Source organism: Belonocnema kinseyi, chromosome 5 (genome assembly GCF_010883055.1).
Source record: "Belonocnema kinseyi isolate 2016_QV_RU_SX_M_011 chromosome 5, B_treatae_v1, whole genome shotgun sequence".
Taxonomy (NCBI): Eukaryota; Metazoa; Arthropoda; class Insecta; order Hymenoptera; family Cynipidae; genus Belonocnema; species Belonocnema kinseyi.
In genome coordinates, this window is record NC_046661.1 from 77,406,728 (window position 1) to 77,421,832 (window position 15,105).

The window sequence follows — 15,105 nt, forward strand, 5'->3', positions numbered from 1 at the left end:
AAATCGTTAACTCGACTCATTTATTCACTCAAAAAATTTGGTGCATTTTGTTCCAATAGAAAAAAAATTATCCTTAAAAAATGGGGTGGCCCTATAAATATGAGACACACTGTAGAGTTACACTGAAGTTATTATATATAAATGAAATGAATTATTAATAATATATGCGCTTTGTTTAGAATTGGTTTTGGTTCAACAAAAAGAAAATTTTGGGTTATTTTACAGGGTGCGCATATGAAGTTTCTAATTAACTATTATATATTATCCCGTTTTTATCTATTAAGCATAGTGGGATTGAATGTACAATTGTGGGTTAAGGATATGGAAATTATAAAAAATTGTGCATTTTTCTAATTTCCTTTTTCATTCACACTCTATAGTGTTAATGATGCATATAATATTAGGAAAATTTTCGGATAAAAATTCAAGTAAAAAAATAAAGATTTTTTATAGTATAAAATCGGGTTAGTTGCGAGATTAATATTAAAACAAGGTCAGAGCGATGGTTATTTTTTAATGACTGCTAACAAGTCACGTATTTATGTAACTATTATTATTCTTTATTTTGTAGGTTTTTTAGAGTCTTCAATATTATTTCAGGTTAATTTTGGTGTGAATATAGATTTCAACTTGAGTCAGTATAAAATAAAGTAATATGGTCAATACATAGGATCAATACAGTTGTCGATAAATTTCATATTATCATCAGTTTAATCCAAGGGTTAATTCTAGAGCTTGCGTAAGTGTTAAAATTAGAGTTCAATGTAATTTTGCAAGTTTACATAATTATATAAGTTACATCTAGCTAATATGGGATGTAAATTTGGGGTTAATGATAAATAATATGGGGTTCAACAAAGTTTTTTTGGTGGCCTGGTTTATTGCATAACAAATTAATTGATAGATAGGAAGAGGGATGGTTGGGGGGTAAACTATATTAAAGGTTAATAAGGGTTCAGTTGATTGTTTTTTGTGTGGATAAATTGTAAAGCTAATAGGTGCTACTTAAAGAGGTAATGACTGAGCTTACCTAAGGGGCTTCAAAAGGGGTTAATAAATGTTAATTCGGACTTGCGAAATAGTTCATGGAAACTATACTTTAGAGATTATTTTTAGAGTTAATATGTTATGATATAAGGATTATTTTATGTTAAACTCAAGGTTAAACAGGGGTTAATCCAGGGTTACATGGGTGTTACTTGAGATATAAAAACTATTGTAGGTATTAATCTGAGTGTTAAGTCTGGGGTTAATATGAGTGAAAATTTGGTAAGATTTACTCATTAATCTGTGATAATATGAGTATTAATTGTAAGGATAATAAGAAATGTAATAGTATATTTTCAATTCAGTTGTTAATATGTGGATAAACTGGAATTTACGTATGGGTTAAAAATGTTATAAAGCATGTATAATGAAAAAGGGGGGGGGCAACATTAGAATTAGATTAAAGGTTGAAACTGGTTAATTTGAGTTTTTCTGAAACTATGGTTAAAGGCAAGCTATTGTGGGTTAATTTTAATATTAATAGGTACTACTCCAGAAGTTTGTGAATCAAGGGCTTGCAAAGGACCGCAAAATGGGATAGCAGCAACTAGTCTAGGGTTTATTTTCAGAGATAAGAAGTTTCAATATAAGGGTTAATTATGTCTTAACTTGAATCAATTTCAGAATTAGACTGGGGATTAATTCAGGGTTACCGTAGTAGTAAGCCGGGGTTAATATTATGTTTATTATAGCATTTATTCAGGGTTATACCCTTAGCTAATCCCACTGGTTCAACATTTTTTTAACTACGAAACCCTTCAACTGAGGTTAAACACAAACTGTAAGGACACATTCCTTCCAGAAGCCTACATACCGTTTTCTTAGCTTAAATCTATAATTGAAAGTGAGATCTAGTTGTGTTGAATATGAAGAATGAATGAAGAATGAAGAATGAATACTTTGAGTGCTTCCTAAAATAGTGAAGGTCAGTTAAGGTTTAATTAATGATTGACTTGGGGCTAAGCCGAAATAAATATCAGGGTTATACTGGGGTTAATTCAGGGTCAATTCCAACTATTTCCATTTTTTTCAACTCTAAACCGTAGAACTGGGGTTAAACCCCAAAATGTTGGGAAACGGTCATCCAGAAGGCTACCAACCATTTTTTTAGATAAAATCTAATTGAAAAGAAGACCTAGTTAAGGAAAAGCGGATTGGGAATTCGGGGATGAATATAACCCCTTCGCGGTATTGTTGCTTCTGTCTGGAGTAGTGGTGGTAATTTTCAAGATCAACACAGGTCTAAGCACAGAAAATAATTTAAGGGGTAAAATGGGTTTAATGAGAGTTAATCAGGGGTTAACTCCGGATGAAAATAAGATAAATATGACCAGTGTGGAAATAATTCCTGGCGCTATACTGTTCCAGCCTAGACCGCCACGAGTCTATACTGGTGCTATGTCGATAAACTATGCTGGGATAGTACGCAAATGTCACGCTCCAATCTACTAGCCGCTATCTACAACAGCGGCACTGCGCGTTCTAGTGAATCTAGTAAAATCTAGTAGACCTAGATTTCTGTAAGAAAAATAGAATATAGCTCGCATGTGCTGTTTTGGTAGAATGTTTCCCAATATTACTGATAAAAAAGAAAATATTAATTGTAAATGTTGTGGAAACAGGAGCCAACCTCAAAACTGAATTCTCATTTTACTCCATAAATAATAGAATTACATGTTTTTTAAATCATTCAGGCCTATTCCTGCATTGAATGAAATTTTTATTTGGAGTGAAAAATTGGTTAATTTCAAAAGCTTTTGTCAGATTTTTTTTTCTTCAAATGCTGGCGTTAGAATAAAAAAAACACCGTATACAAAAACTGTTGGAATTAGCCAATGTTCTACTCCGAATAAAGATTGAATTGAAAAGAGGACTAAGCCCTGATCATCTAGAGAATATGTAATTCTAGTATGTATGGAGTACAATAAGAAAATTCAGTTTTGAGGTTGAGTCTTGATTCCAACGCACGTCGAGAAAGAATCTGGAAAACTTCAAACCTCGTGGTCGAAACGTTTCTGAAACACTGAATGGTGGAATGGCGAACATCTGATTCTTACAATCCGGTTCCGGTTATTGTTGCCAACTTTTTGGTAGGAGTTTTGAAATTGCATTGCATGATTAAAGTTGAGTGCATGTTGGCAGCACTGAATAATATTTGAGGTTAAGAAATATGTCATTTTAATGTACATGAGTACTGCGATACATGACATACGAAAAGGAAAATTACTTTCCTAGAAAACCTAACGATAAAATGTCTTTATTCAGCAATAATTTTTTATATTAGCTTTGTCTTTCATTCAATATTTTACCAATAAAAAATGTATAGTTCGTCAGATCAATCGATACTGATGAATTAAATTAACAAATCTGCACTATGAGACAGCACTGACAACACAGGCAACTTTATTTCTTCTATTTCCTTTGATTTGAGCACTGCGGCAACGTTACGGAAGACTGGCGAAATTTTAATAGTGCCGTGATTATATGCAACAAATGTAATTGGTTATCTTTAATTAATTAATTTTTTAATGCCGCCTTTTTTCAAAGTCCAAATACAAGTACTTTCTAGAGCCAAGCTAGATTTTAGATGGAATTTTTATATTAATGTGATGTCAAATTTTGGTTAGCGACATTAGCGGGTCTACATAGAACTGCGTGATGGATTTTTCTATCTAGTAGGTATAGATAGCGCTAAAAGAACGCCAATCTAATTCGGTGTGAACAGACAGCCACGAATAATCTAGTACTGGCGCTAGAATAATTCCAGTCCGCCAGGAATCATTTCCACACGGGGAGGGTTAATGTGAGAAATGTATCCATAAGTTTGAAGTTAATACGATTATAATCGTTAAAATTGTTTCAAAATAATGCTAATCGAGAATGAAGGGGGTGGAGGTAATTTTAGCAAGGCTAAGAGAAGACTAAGTAGGGTTAATTTTAAAGTTAATAGGTGCTACTCGAGCAGTTCACCAATGGCTTCAAAAGGTGTCAATAAAGAAATGATTCAGGGTTAATTTAGGGTTAAGCCGAAATCAATGTTAGGGTCACACAGAGTTTAATTCAGGGTTAATTCAAACTATTTCCATTTTTTCCAACTTCAAACCATAGAACTGGGTTTAATCCCCAAATGTAGGGAAACGGTTCTCCAAAATAGTACCAGCCCTCTTTTTAGATGAAATCTAGTTGAAAGGAAGACCTAGTTAAATAAAGGGGTTGGGGGGTTCGGGGGTGAATTTAACCCCTTCTCGGGATTGTTACGCCTGCCGGGAGAAGTGGTGGCAGGCGCGAGTTGACTATGCAGCTAGGCGGCAACTTCGGACTGGAAAGGCCACGCGAGACCTGATAATCTATTCAGCACGCGACCGCACCACACGGTCGTCTCATTCCGCACGGTTCACGGACCACGCTCGGGATCCTCCACGGAAAACGGGGAAGCAAATCGAAGGCAAAACCCGTAACCCCCTTGCTACCGCGGGCCACTCAGACAGGCCGTGTCCTTTACCGAGTCGCATCGCTCTTTTGCCACCACTCCGCAATTCCTGAACGACACGCCTCCCCAAAGTCGGATCCCCACCGGTCACAGACCAAACCAACTTCCGATGATGAGATACATCGGAGATCCCTGAGAGATCGCTTCAGCTACTCGACTAAACGGATCGGCTCGAGGTTCGGTCTCACGTGACTCGGTCTCATCCACGTGTTCGGGCTTATATAAACATTTCGAAAGTGCAAAAAGGACAATTCGAGAATTTTTTTCTTCGTGTTTTTTTTTTCAAGGGAGGATATTTTTTGAAAGTTTTCTTCGGGATAAAGAGGACCGTTCGGGGGTAGTTTGGGAAGTATTGGAACGGAAGAAGAGGAGCAAGTTCCTTCTGGAGGAATCGGATGTTGGTGACTGGAGAGGAAGGAAGGAGCGACTGAGGAGAAAGGTGAGTTGAGTTTTGTGTTTATTAGTTTTTTGGGATAAAAGGATTTTTTATTCATAGGGAAAAGTGAGTTACGGAATTGTTAATTTATGCAGTTGCTGTGTTTACATTTTATTAAAAATATTATTCAATTTACTAACAAAAATAAGGGTTGTAATTTTTTTTTAGACTGCATATAAGTTTGTTTGTAAGTCGAGCAAGCCTCAGGGTTGATTGAAATTTATTTTAAACAATCAATGAAAAATGTTTCAACCTTTAGAATATGTAGCAGATGAAATTATACTGATAGTTGCTGAATTTAGAGATAGACTTTTCGCTTTCAGGTAGTTGTGCCGAAAATTAGTTATCTGGAAAAAATACTTTTTTATAATTTTAAGAATTTAAATATTTATTGGATCTTGGCCCAAGAAAATTTTCTTTAGTTTGAAAAAATGTTCTTTTGGCCCAATTTTTTTTAGTTCAAAGAAACTGTTGTTTGTTCTAATGAAAATTTTTCTTCAATTTGAATTGATTTTATTTTTATTGAAACTATTTTTGATTAGGAGAAAAACTTATGTTAAAGAAACGGCGTCTTTAATTCAAGACAAATATTTTTCTGAGGGTTATATTTCCGGTTCTGAAAATAAGTAAATAATCTTCAAATATAGTTGTTTGTTTAAAAATTCTGTTATTTCAAGAAAATCGTTAAACAATTTCAACTACATCAAAAAGTTGTAATACGTTTTTAAAGGAAAGATTTATTCATTTTATTCCAATTAACATCAGCAATCAACATTATTTTGATTCTTGAAATCATAGAAAACATTTTTTTCCCCATAGATCTGATTTTTTCACGACAATTATCTCAAAATCTAGTCAATATTGATAACATTTTAGTGAAAAATGACTGAAAGTTTAGTGTAAAATTAGGTAATTATTAAATTATTTTTCAGTTATAGTTAGTGAAATTTGACTAACATTTATGTAAATGTTCACTTATTGTTTAATCAAAACGTGATAATTTATATGCTAAATTCACTATAATTATGAGTTTAATATGCTATTTACAATTCAGAAGAAAAAAATTAATTAATTACATTTTTATAAGAAATGACTAATTACATGTTAAGGCACATTTATTAAAAATAGAATTCCAGCAAATAAGTTAAACTTAATGAACGTATCAAATTAGTTAGGCAACTAAATTGATAATTCACAAACTTTTTTATGACTAACAGAAGTAATCTATTTTTAATTTTTCCTCCTATATCGATACATTTTTACATAATCCAAATAGATATTATGAAAAAATGTTCCCAGGCAAAAAATTTGTTTATATAAAACTACAATACTTTTTATATAAAACACGCGCCATGAAACAGTAAATTTATTTATTTATCTATTTTAGTAGTACATTCACAGCATCATAATATTGATTCTCAAAATATACAATCATGTATTCTTCATGAAAATTTAAAAAGAAATTTTTATATTTTTACGATATATTATTTTGAGACATACCGCGTGAATTATTTCAAAAAATAGTCTTCTTCTTTCAAAATCTGAATGAATGATATTATATATCAGTAAGATAGAATTTTTACTTTTATACCATTTTTTGTACAATTGTCCAATTCACTCTTTCCGATAAAAGTACCAAAATCAGATTTTTCCAAATATTGCGTTTTTTAGAAAGATTTTTCACGTCGAAAAAAATAGAATGCAAAATATGCTCACTCGTTTATAAAAGAATGCAATTTAAAGAATAAAAACACTGTTAATGTGTTATAATTCGCAGATAATGCATGACATTTTAAGCAAATAGTTGAATTTTCAACTAAAAAGAATATTTAACCAAAACCGATTAATTTTTAACCAAACAAAAATTAATTTTGAACTAAGAAGGATAATTTTCTACCAACGCCGGAATAGTGAAATTTTCTTTGAAGGAAGTTAATTTTCAACCCCAAAAAATTAATTTTCAACGAAGTAGTTACATTTTCAATCTAAAACATGGATAAAAAAAGTAATTTTTAACAAAATAGTTTAATTTGTAACTAAAGAGATCAATTTTCAAACAAAATAGATCATTTTTCAAGGAGAAAGATGAATTTTCGACCAGAAATTTGAAACTAAGAAGCTTGGTTTTGTACGCAAATAAAAAGTTCAAAGAAATACACAAATATTCTAAGAAATACTGAAATTTTTAACTAAAAAATATATATTTTTAGAAAAAAAGAAATAGGTAATTTTCAGTTTAAAAATTTGATTTTCAATTAAAAAAAAATAATTTTCAACTATGTAGATAAATTTTTAACAAAATATTTCGATTTTTAACCAAAGAAACGAATTTTTAACGAGAATGATGAATCTTACACCAAAAAATTAATTTTCAACAAAAGAGATCAACTTTTAATGAAGTAGATACATTTTTACCCATAAAGATAAATTTTGTTCTAAGAAGATTATCTTTCTACCTAAAAAGACAAATTTTCATACAAGTTGATGAATTTTTAGTAAAATAATTACATTTTTTACAAAATAATCACTTTTCAATTAAAAATATTTGAATTTATCGACTGAAACGAATGGAATATGATATATAAATATAAAAATGGAATACTCCACTTTTTCTGTTAAAAAAATTAATTTTAAACCAGCAAAGAAAGTTTAAGCTAAAGAAAAAAAATCTGGACTCATTGTACGATATTCGATTAAGACCGTGACTGCATTAATCGGGATGGCCGATTTGCGCGGCGCAAACTCGTACGCCTCGCAACCGTCCAAGGAAAAAGATCAATTCTGAAAAATAAATGTAATAGTTGATGTATCTACCAAACAATATTTTAATTTAAGATCAATAACAGAATAGTTCAATTCATCACGTGAACGATAAACCTCCAACCAAAAACATTAACTTTTAACAAAGAAGTTCAACTTTTGACCAAGTAATTTAATTTTCTACCAAAAAAGATAAATTTTCAACAAAAAATGTAATTGTTGATGTTTTAAACAAAAAATATTGTAATTTTAGATCAATAACAATTCAATTACAACAACAAAAAAGAATTTTCAACAAAATAGTTTTTGTGATCAAAATTAATTTTAAACCAATTAAAAAAGGTGAACTGCATAAAAAAATATATAAAATAGAAAATCGAGACTAATCCTACGATAACGACCGTGACTGCAGGAATCGGGCTGGCCGCGTCGCGTTGACGCGATGTAACCTCGTGCGCCTCGCGATCGTTCAAGGAAAAAGGCGTGGATACTTTGAGTTGAGAAGGATACGAGATAAATATTAAAGTTCTTATAAAACGCCAAAGTTGTGACCACGCGCGCGGGCACGCTATCGCTTCATTTAAAATGCAAATTTTCCCGACTGGCGTGAACCACGGTGGCCCGAATTATTCCAATTACCTTATGAAAGCTTAGCCGCTCGTTCGATGGTGAAAAAGAGGTACACTAGTGTGCGTGTTCAACTTCGTGCCTCTCTCTTTCCTATTCAAAAAAAAAAAAATCTCATCCGTATGGGAAGCTGTCAAATTTTCGATTGTTTGAGATTGAGCCATTTTATCCCGACGCCTGCGGTTAGCAAAAGTTATACGAGTTTAACGTAGAAAAAAAACCAAGTGTGCATCTAACACTAATTTCAGGATACCGTTACCTGCAACAAAAATTAAGCATGGGAGTGTAAAAGTTATTTCGCAACTAGGCATCGTTTCTCTCTGACTTGGGGTACAGTTTTGCGGCAAAACAATAGATTGCAACAAGGTATCATTTTACTCTGATTCGGGGTACGCAACGCCAACTGCTTTCAATTGTTTTTACAGTTTCGCGACAAAAATAATGGACTGCAGCAAGGTATCATTTCCCTCTAACTTAGGGTACTAAAGTCACCCGATTTCACTTGTTTTTACAGTTTTACGGAAAAATCAATATGCTGCAACAAGATTTCATTTCCCTCTTATTTAATGTGCGGTACGTCATCTGCTTTTAATTCTTTTGCAGTTTTTCGGCAAAATCAATAGACAGTCGTTGCATACCCAAAGTCAGAGCAAGATGGGGCTCCATCTTGAAATTAGGTGCAATAAAATTTATCCCAGATATTTAGAAAAAATTATATATTTCACAAGACAAAATTTGACCTACCAAACATTTTTTTTCTTTTTTGAGCCAACGAAATTTCGATTTTGGCTAACTTAAGTAAATTCTTGGTGTTCCAACAAAAGATTCTTCAAAGGGTAGTAAATCCTGAAATGTGACATATCGTTCTGTATGTCAACTTCAGATTACAAGAATCCACTTTCGGGGATTCAAAATCATTTTTAATTGACTTCATTTTAAGTATGGTTAAATTTTCAAATTAAAAAGATTAATTTGCAACCTAAAAGGAAAACCTTAAATTTTTACTTAATATCATTAACTTTCAACTGAACAAAAAAACCTAATTTTCAACAAAAAAGATTTATTTTCTACAAAAAAGACAAATAGTTACATTTTCAGTTAAAAAATTAATTTTCAAACAGAATAAAATTCCAAGTCAATAGTTATATTTTCAGGTAATAAAATGAATCCTTAACAAGGCAGTTAAACTGTCAAACAAGAAGTTGAATTTTCAATCTAACTGTTGAATTTTCAACCAAAAACGACCAATTTTTAACCAAGAATGAAAGAGTATTATTTGCAATTAAAAAATTAATTTTTATCTAAATAAAGATTTTTCAACATAGGAGTTTAACTTTCAAGCAAGTAATTGTGTATTTATTTTTAACAACAACAAAAAACCACAAAAGTTAATATGAAAAAATCTAAGAGTTGATATTTCAACCAAAAACATTTATTTTATCATTTAAAAATCCCTAAATCGACCACAAAAACGAATTTTAAACTAGAGTTGAGTTTCCCTAAGTGAAAAATTATCCAGTTATAAAAAAAATTTAACCAAATTATTAAGCTTTTGCCCAAAAAGATAAATTTTGAACCATGAAGATTAATTTTCTATAAAAAAACTGAATTAGAAGAAAAATATATGAATTTTCAAGCATATAGTTGAATTTACAACTAAAAAAAAACATTTTGAACCAAACAATCCAATTTTAAACCAAGAAAGATAAATTTTCAATCAAAGGATAAATTTTTAAACGAGAAGATTAATTTTCTACCAAAAAAGATAAGATTTGAACAAAATACGTGAATTTACAACCAAATTATCCATTTTTTAACCAAGAAAGATAAATTCATAACCAAAAATGGAATCATTTAATTTTCAGTTCAAAAAAAATAATTTCCAATCTAAGAAAAACAAATTTTTAACAAAGTTGTTGAATTTTCAACCAAAACAAAAACAATTTTAAACCTAAAATGTAATAATTAAATTTTCTGTTAAAAAAAGATAAATTTTCAACCAAAAATGAAATCGTTTAATTTTTAATTAAACAAATTTATTTGAAATCTCAGAAAAATAAATTTTGAACAGAATATTTTAATTTTTAATCAGAAAAATTAATGTTTGCAAAGGATTTCAAACAAGTAGCGAAATTTTCCACTAAAATAAATATTCTATGACAAAAACATGAATTTTCAACTAAAGGGTTAAACTTTCAACCAAGAATTTAATTTTTCAATGAAGAACATGAATTTGTAACTAAAATCAATCATGAATTTTTAATAAAATAGTAAAATTTTTATCTAAAAAAGATACATTTTCAGCCAGAAATGGAATAGGTTAATTTTCAATTTAAAAAATATATATTCAATCTAAGGAAAAAAAGTTTTCAACAAAACCGTTCACTTTTTATGAAACAAAATTAATCTTAAACGAGGTAGTTTAACCAAGTAGTTGAATTTTCATTTATGAAGAGTTTTTTATTCAAGTGAATTTTAAAGAAAAGAATTAAATTTTCTATAAAATGACGCAATTTTTAACTAAAAAAGATCAAATTAAAATCTACACTAATTGATGGTAACCACCTCTAATGATAATACAGATTCCTTTAAATAACAAAAAAGATCAATTCTCATTCAAAAATATAATAGTATTAGGGTTTTGAACCAAAACGAATCAACTTTCAACCTAAAATGGTTGTAGTTTTCAACGTAAATAATTCAATTTTCTGTTAGTAAATTAATTTTAAAGAAAATATTCAACTCTGTAAATTAATTTTTTTCTTTGAAAAATAGTTTCTACAGATTTAACGAGTTGTCACTTTCACCTCTTCAAGATTTTCAACTGTCTAGTAGCGACAATGAATGTTTGAGAAAATCTTGAATTTCAGAATGGGAGAAAAAATTCAAATAAAATACATAATACTAAATTTCTTCGGAAACTCAATTTGCAATTTTAGTCAACTGGCATTTACTGAGAGAACCGAAATGTTTTTGAGACAACATCACACACTTTTTTTTGGTTAATCAAAAAAATCGTTCTGTTGCCCGCACCAAACATTGAGCTCATTGAGTAAGTTCGGTTTATAATTGAGTCTCCAGGTTCATTTAATTTTTGAGACCTGAAGATTATCAGGGTATAACATGTTCACGATCCGCGCGAGACGTCGCGTCGCGTCTCGCGCATGTAGGTCTAATATATTCAGATTTTTATAGCTGGCGGCGTATCGGAGATATACGGCTACCCCTTGCCTTGGGGTCTACGTACGTGCCACTTAAAGCGCGGTAGCCTAATGAATAAACAAAAACTAGATTTCGCTTACGGGTTTTACACGTAAAAGCGTGACCTTATGTTACACCCACCGCGGTTCTCAAACCAGAACCACCCTGAGCCTTTAACTCCTCACACAGCAGCACATTCCCCTCACCAATAGCTCATGTCTCACACGCGACAGCATGTACTCCTTACGCAGCAGTATTTGTTTCAACGATCATTTGACTCTCAAGATCATAATGATCTATCCATTTGGATCAATTTGATCTTATTTTTTGGTTCATTTGTCAGACTAAACAAAATGGCTTCCAGTTCTTGGCGCCGGTATCATAACGACATAACCTACAAATGGCATCTAACCACACGTAAATGACAACTAAACTTAACAGGTGATATTATCTAATATCAGATTTCGTTATTTTTTTAAACTTTACAAGCACACTGCACAATTAGAAACCGTAAAAAGTTTGTGTATGAGCTAAAGTACTCTAAGAATGTCAGCCATCTTGGTTTGAGTTCATACATAATCCCGAATCAGATCACTGTAATCTCAAAAGTCGGTCATTCACTCCGGCCGATCAAAATGCTCCTGAATTCGGTATCATTTTTGTTGCATATCAAAATGATATTGATTTCGGTATCAGTTTGAACCCTTTTTTTTTACTGTGAGCACATGTCCCATAATGAGCAGCACATGTCCCTCACGGAGCAGCACATACCCCTCACTCAGGTGAACAAGTCCCTTAAGCGGCCACATGTGCTCCTCACGCAGCAGCATGTTCTCTTCGCGTAGCAGGATATTCTCCCCACGCAGTAGCACATGTCCCTCAAGCAGTATCTCATGTCCATCACGCTTCAGCATGTACTCTTTCATAGAAGCATGTCCTGCTCATGCAGTAGCATATTCTCCTCGCGCAGCAACATTGGTCCCTCACGGAGTAACACATGTCCCTCACGCAGAAGAATATGTGCCTCACGCAGCAGCATATTCTTCTCACGCAGCAGCAAATGCTCCTCAAGCAAAGATACACGAATGGCCCGGCCGACACAAGATCTTCATGGCATCGAAATCACCAGAAAAGGACCACGCGTTCTTTCTAATACAATAAGAAAACCTATAACACGAAAAAAGTCAAAGAATTACAAAAAAAATCTTTCAAAAATCAGGGAAGTTCTATAAGAGACACATTAAATAAATGTAAAGGGTAATAAATTTAAAGTTGTTTTATGCCATTTATAAAATATTCTGTTTTATTTTTTTTTATTCGGTTCTAGATTTAAAAATGTTATTAAAAAGTCATTGTTTTTGACAAAAATTTCGACTGTTTTGTTTAAAATCCCTCCTCTTAGGTTGAAAATTCAACTATTCTGGTAGGAAATGAAATTTTTGTTGAAAATTCATATTTTGGAGATGGAAATTTAATTGAAATCTTTCTTGGATGAAAATTCATCTTTTTTTAACTCGTCTTTTTTGTTAAGTACAACTGTTTTCAATTTCAAGATAATATATTGTTTATTTGAAATATCTGCTATTACATGAATTGTTGGCAATTAATCTTTTTTATTAAAAATTGAACGCTTAGTTAAAGGGACTTTATTTGAAAAATCGTTTATTTTTGAGATTTATTATTTTATTTGAAAATTGTTTTTCTTTGTTGAAAATTTATTCTAAATTAATTTTTTTAATAACATGTGGATGCCTCCTACCTACAAACCGTCTTTTTAGGTCTTATATAAAAAAAATTGTTTGCAACACGATTTGCAGTTGAAGATTCATCATTTCAATTACAAATTCATCTCTGGATGAAAGTTTAACTATATTCTTAATTTTTTTTAAATTTATTTTTCAGATTAGAAAATTCATCTTTTAAACTTTTTAAATTTGACTATTTGATTGAAACAAAATAATTTTTTAATTTAAAATAAAAAAAAGTTTAATTTAACTGAAAAACATGAAATTTAAACAAACTAGTTAAATCTCCATAAAAAAGGATCAATTTTTAACCAAGAAGATCTTCAGAAAAAAATAATTTTTAAGTAAAGAGTTTAATAGTCAAGCAAAGAGTTGAATTGTTAACTAGCAAACTGCTTTTCAAGCAAAAAGATGAATTTTCTCCAGAAAAATATAAATTTTCATCAAAATTCATGACTTTTCAATTAGACAAGAATTAAAAAAAAAGTTCAAACAAACAATCGAATTTTAAACAAAAAAATCCATTTTTCACAAAAAATTAAACAGGTATTCAACGAAAAAGATTAATCTTTAACAACGACAAAAAAAGAAATTTTTACGAATGTAAAATTTTGAAGAAAACAAATTTATTGACAAAGAATAAAAAATCTATTTTCTTATTGGGTTCTATTAATTTATTTCACATTTAAGCCAAAAACGTTTCTTTAAACAGGAATAAAAATAAGAATTCTTTAAAAAAAGGTATAACGAGTTTATGGACGGCCCTTAATCTGTTAAGTTAATCTGCCATCTAAGTTAATCTTTAAATTATGTAAATGTTTCCAAATGAAAAAAATATATCTAGTGAATTTAATTAAAAGTTCTCTCACACTAGCATTAAAAAATTTAAACTCATTACTCGTTGTTCGAGCGAGGGTATATAAAATTTCATTTACATTTCGTATTTAAAAGAAGAGGGGGGCTTAACTTTATTATCAAATGACGTCTTGAGAGGGGGTTCACCGAAATGTCACGAATTGTGAAAAGAAGGAGGGGTGTGTCAAAAATCAATAAAAAACCAGCGTCACCTAATATGTGCACGTTTCCTTAATGATAAAAATAAGAGTGAATTAATTGCACTTTTTGGATGAAATAAGAGTACCAGAAGTGATGTCGACCCAATTCCGTAAAATTTCGACACACAAATTCCATATGAGACCCGGTGAGATAGCGCATAAGACAACACGTGTCGAAAAGAGTAACACTGACAAAACCAAAGGAACGCAAGCAATGTGATGATCGTTCGAGGTTCAAGGCGAAGCCGTTTGATTTATAATAATCGCTCAATCCTCGTTACCGTTGCGATTCATCGGACTAGGCTGACCAAAAAGCTATCTGTATCCTCCGCCGGATGGAAAAAAGTAAGCTCCTATACGAGCCGCGGAATGGCGTTGCGAAACATGGGATCAAAGTCTGCAATTTAGCAATTTCCGTCGCGACGTGAGAAGGCAAAAGTTGAATCCAGGAAAGGGAATGTGGAAAGAAGAAATCTTGGTCTTGATCAAATCACTTCGAGATACAAGCATTCGTAAAAGTATACCCATCTACACTCCCTTAAAATGCCCTACTTCCCCTTTTCACTTCACCCTTCACCCCTCACCAACTTCTTCCTCCAGTACTTACTCCTCTCCTCGCTTCCTCATCTAAAACTCCCATTCCAGTACTTTCCGTCCTGATCCTTGTCCTTTCCCCTACTCACCCTCATTTCTAATAATCTCCTCTACTACCTCTCCCTGATTTTCCTCTCTACTATTACCCCT

At 31.5% G+C, this 15,105-nt stretch overlaps 1 protein-coding gene across 1 annotated transcript in view; it reads left to right on the forward strand.

Annotated features, from left to right (window-relative positions):
• The first annotated feature begins 4,890 nt into the window (after nucleotides 1-4,890).
• LOC117173185 overlaps nucleotides 4,891-15,105 on the forward strand; it is a 65,782-nt gene continuing 55,567 nt past the window's right edge. Inside the window, exon 1 of the mRNA XM_033361608.1 lies at nucleotides 4,891-4,976. The gene's annotated coding sequence lies outside the window, so the exon portion shown is untranslated. The remainder of the gene's footprint in view (nucleotides 4,977-15,105) is intronic.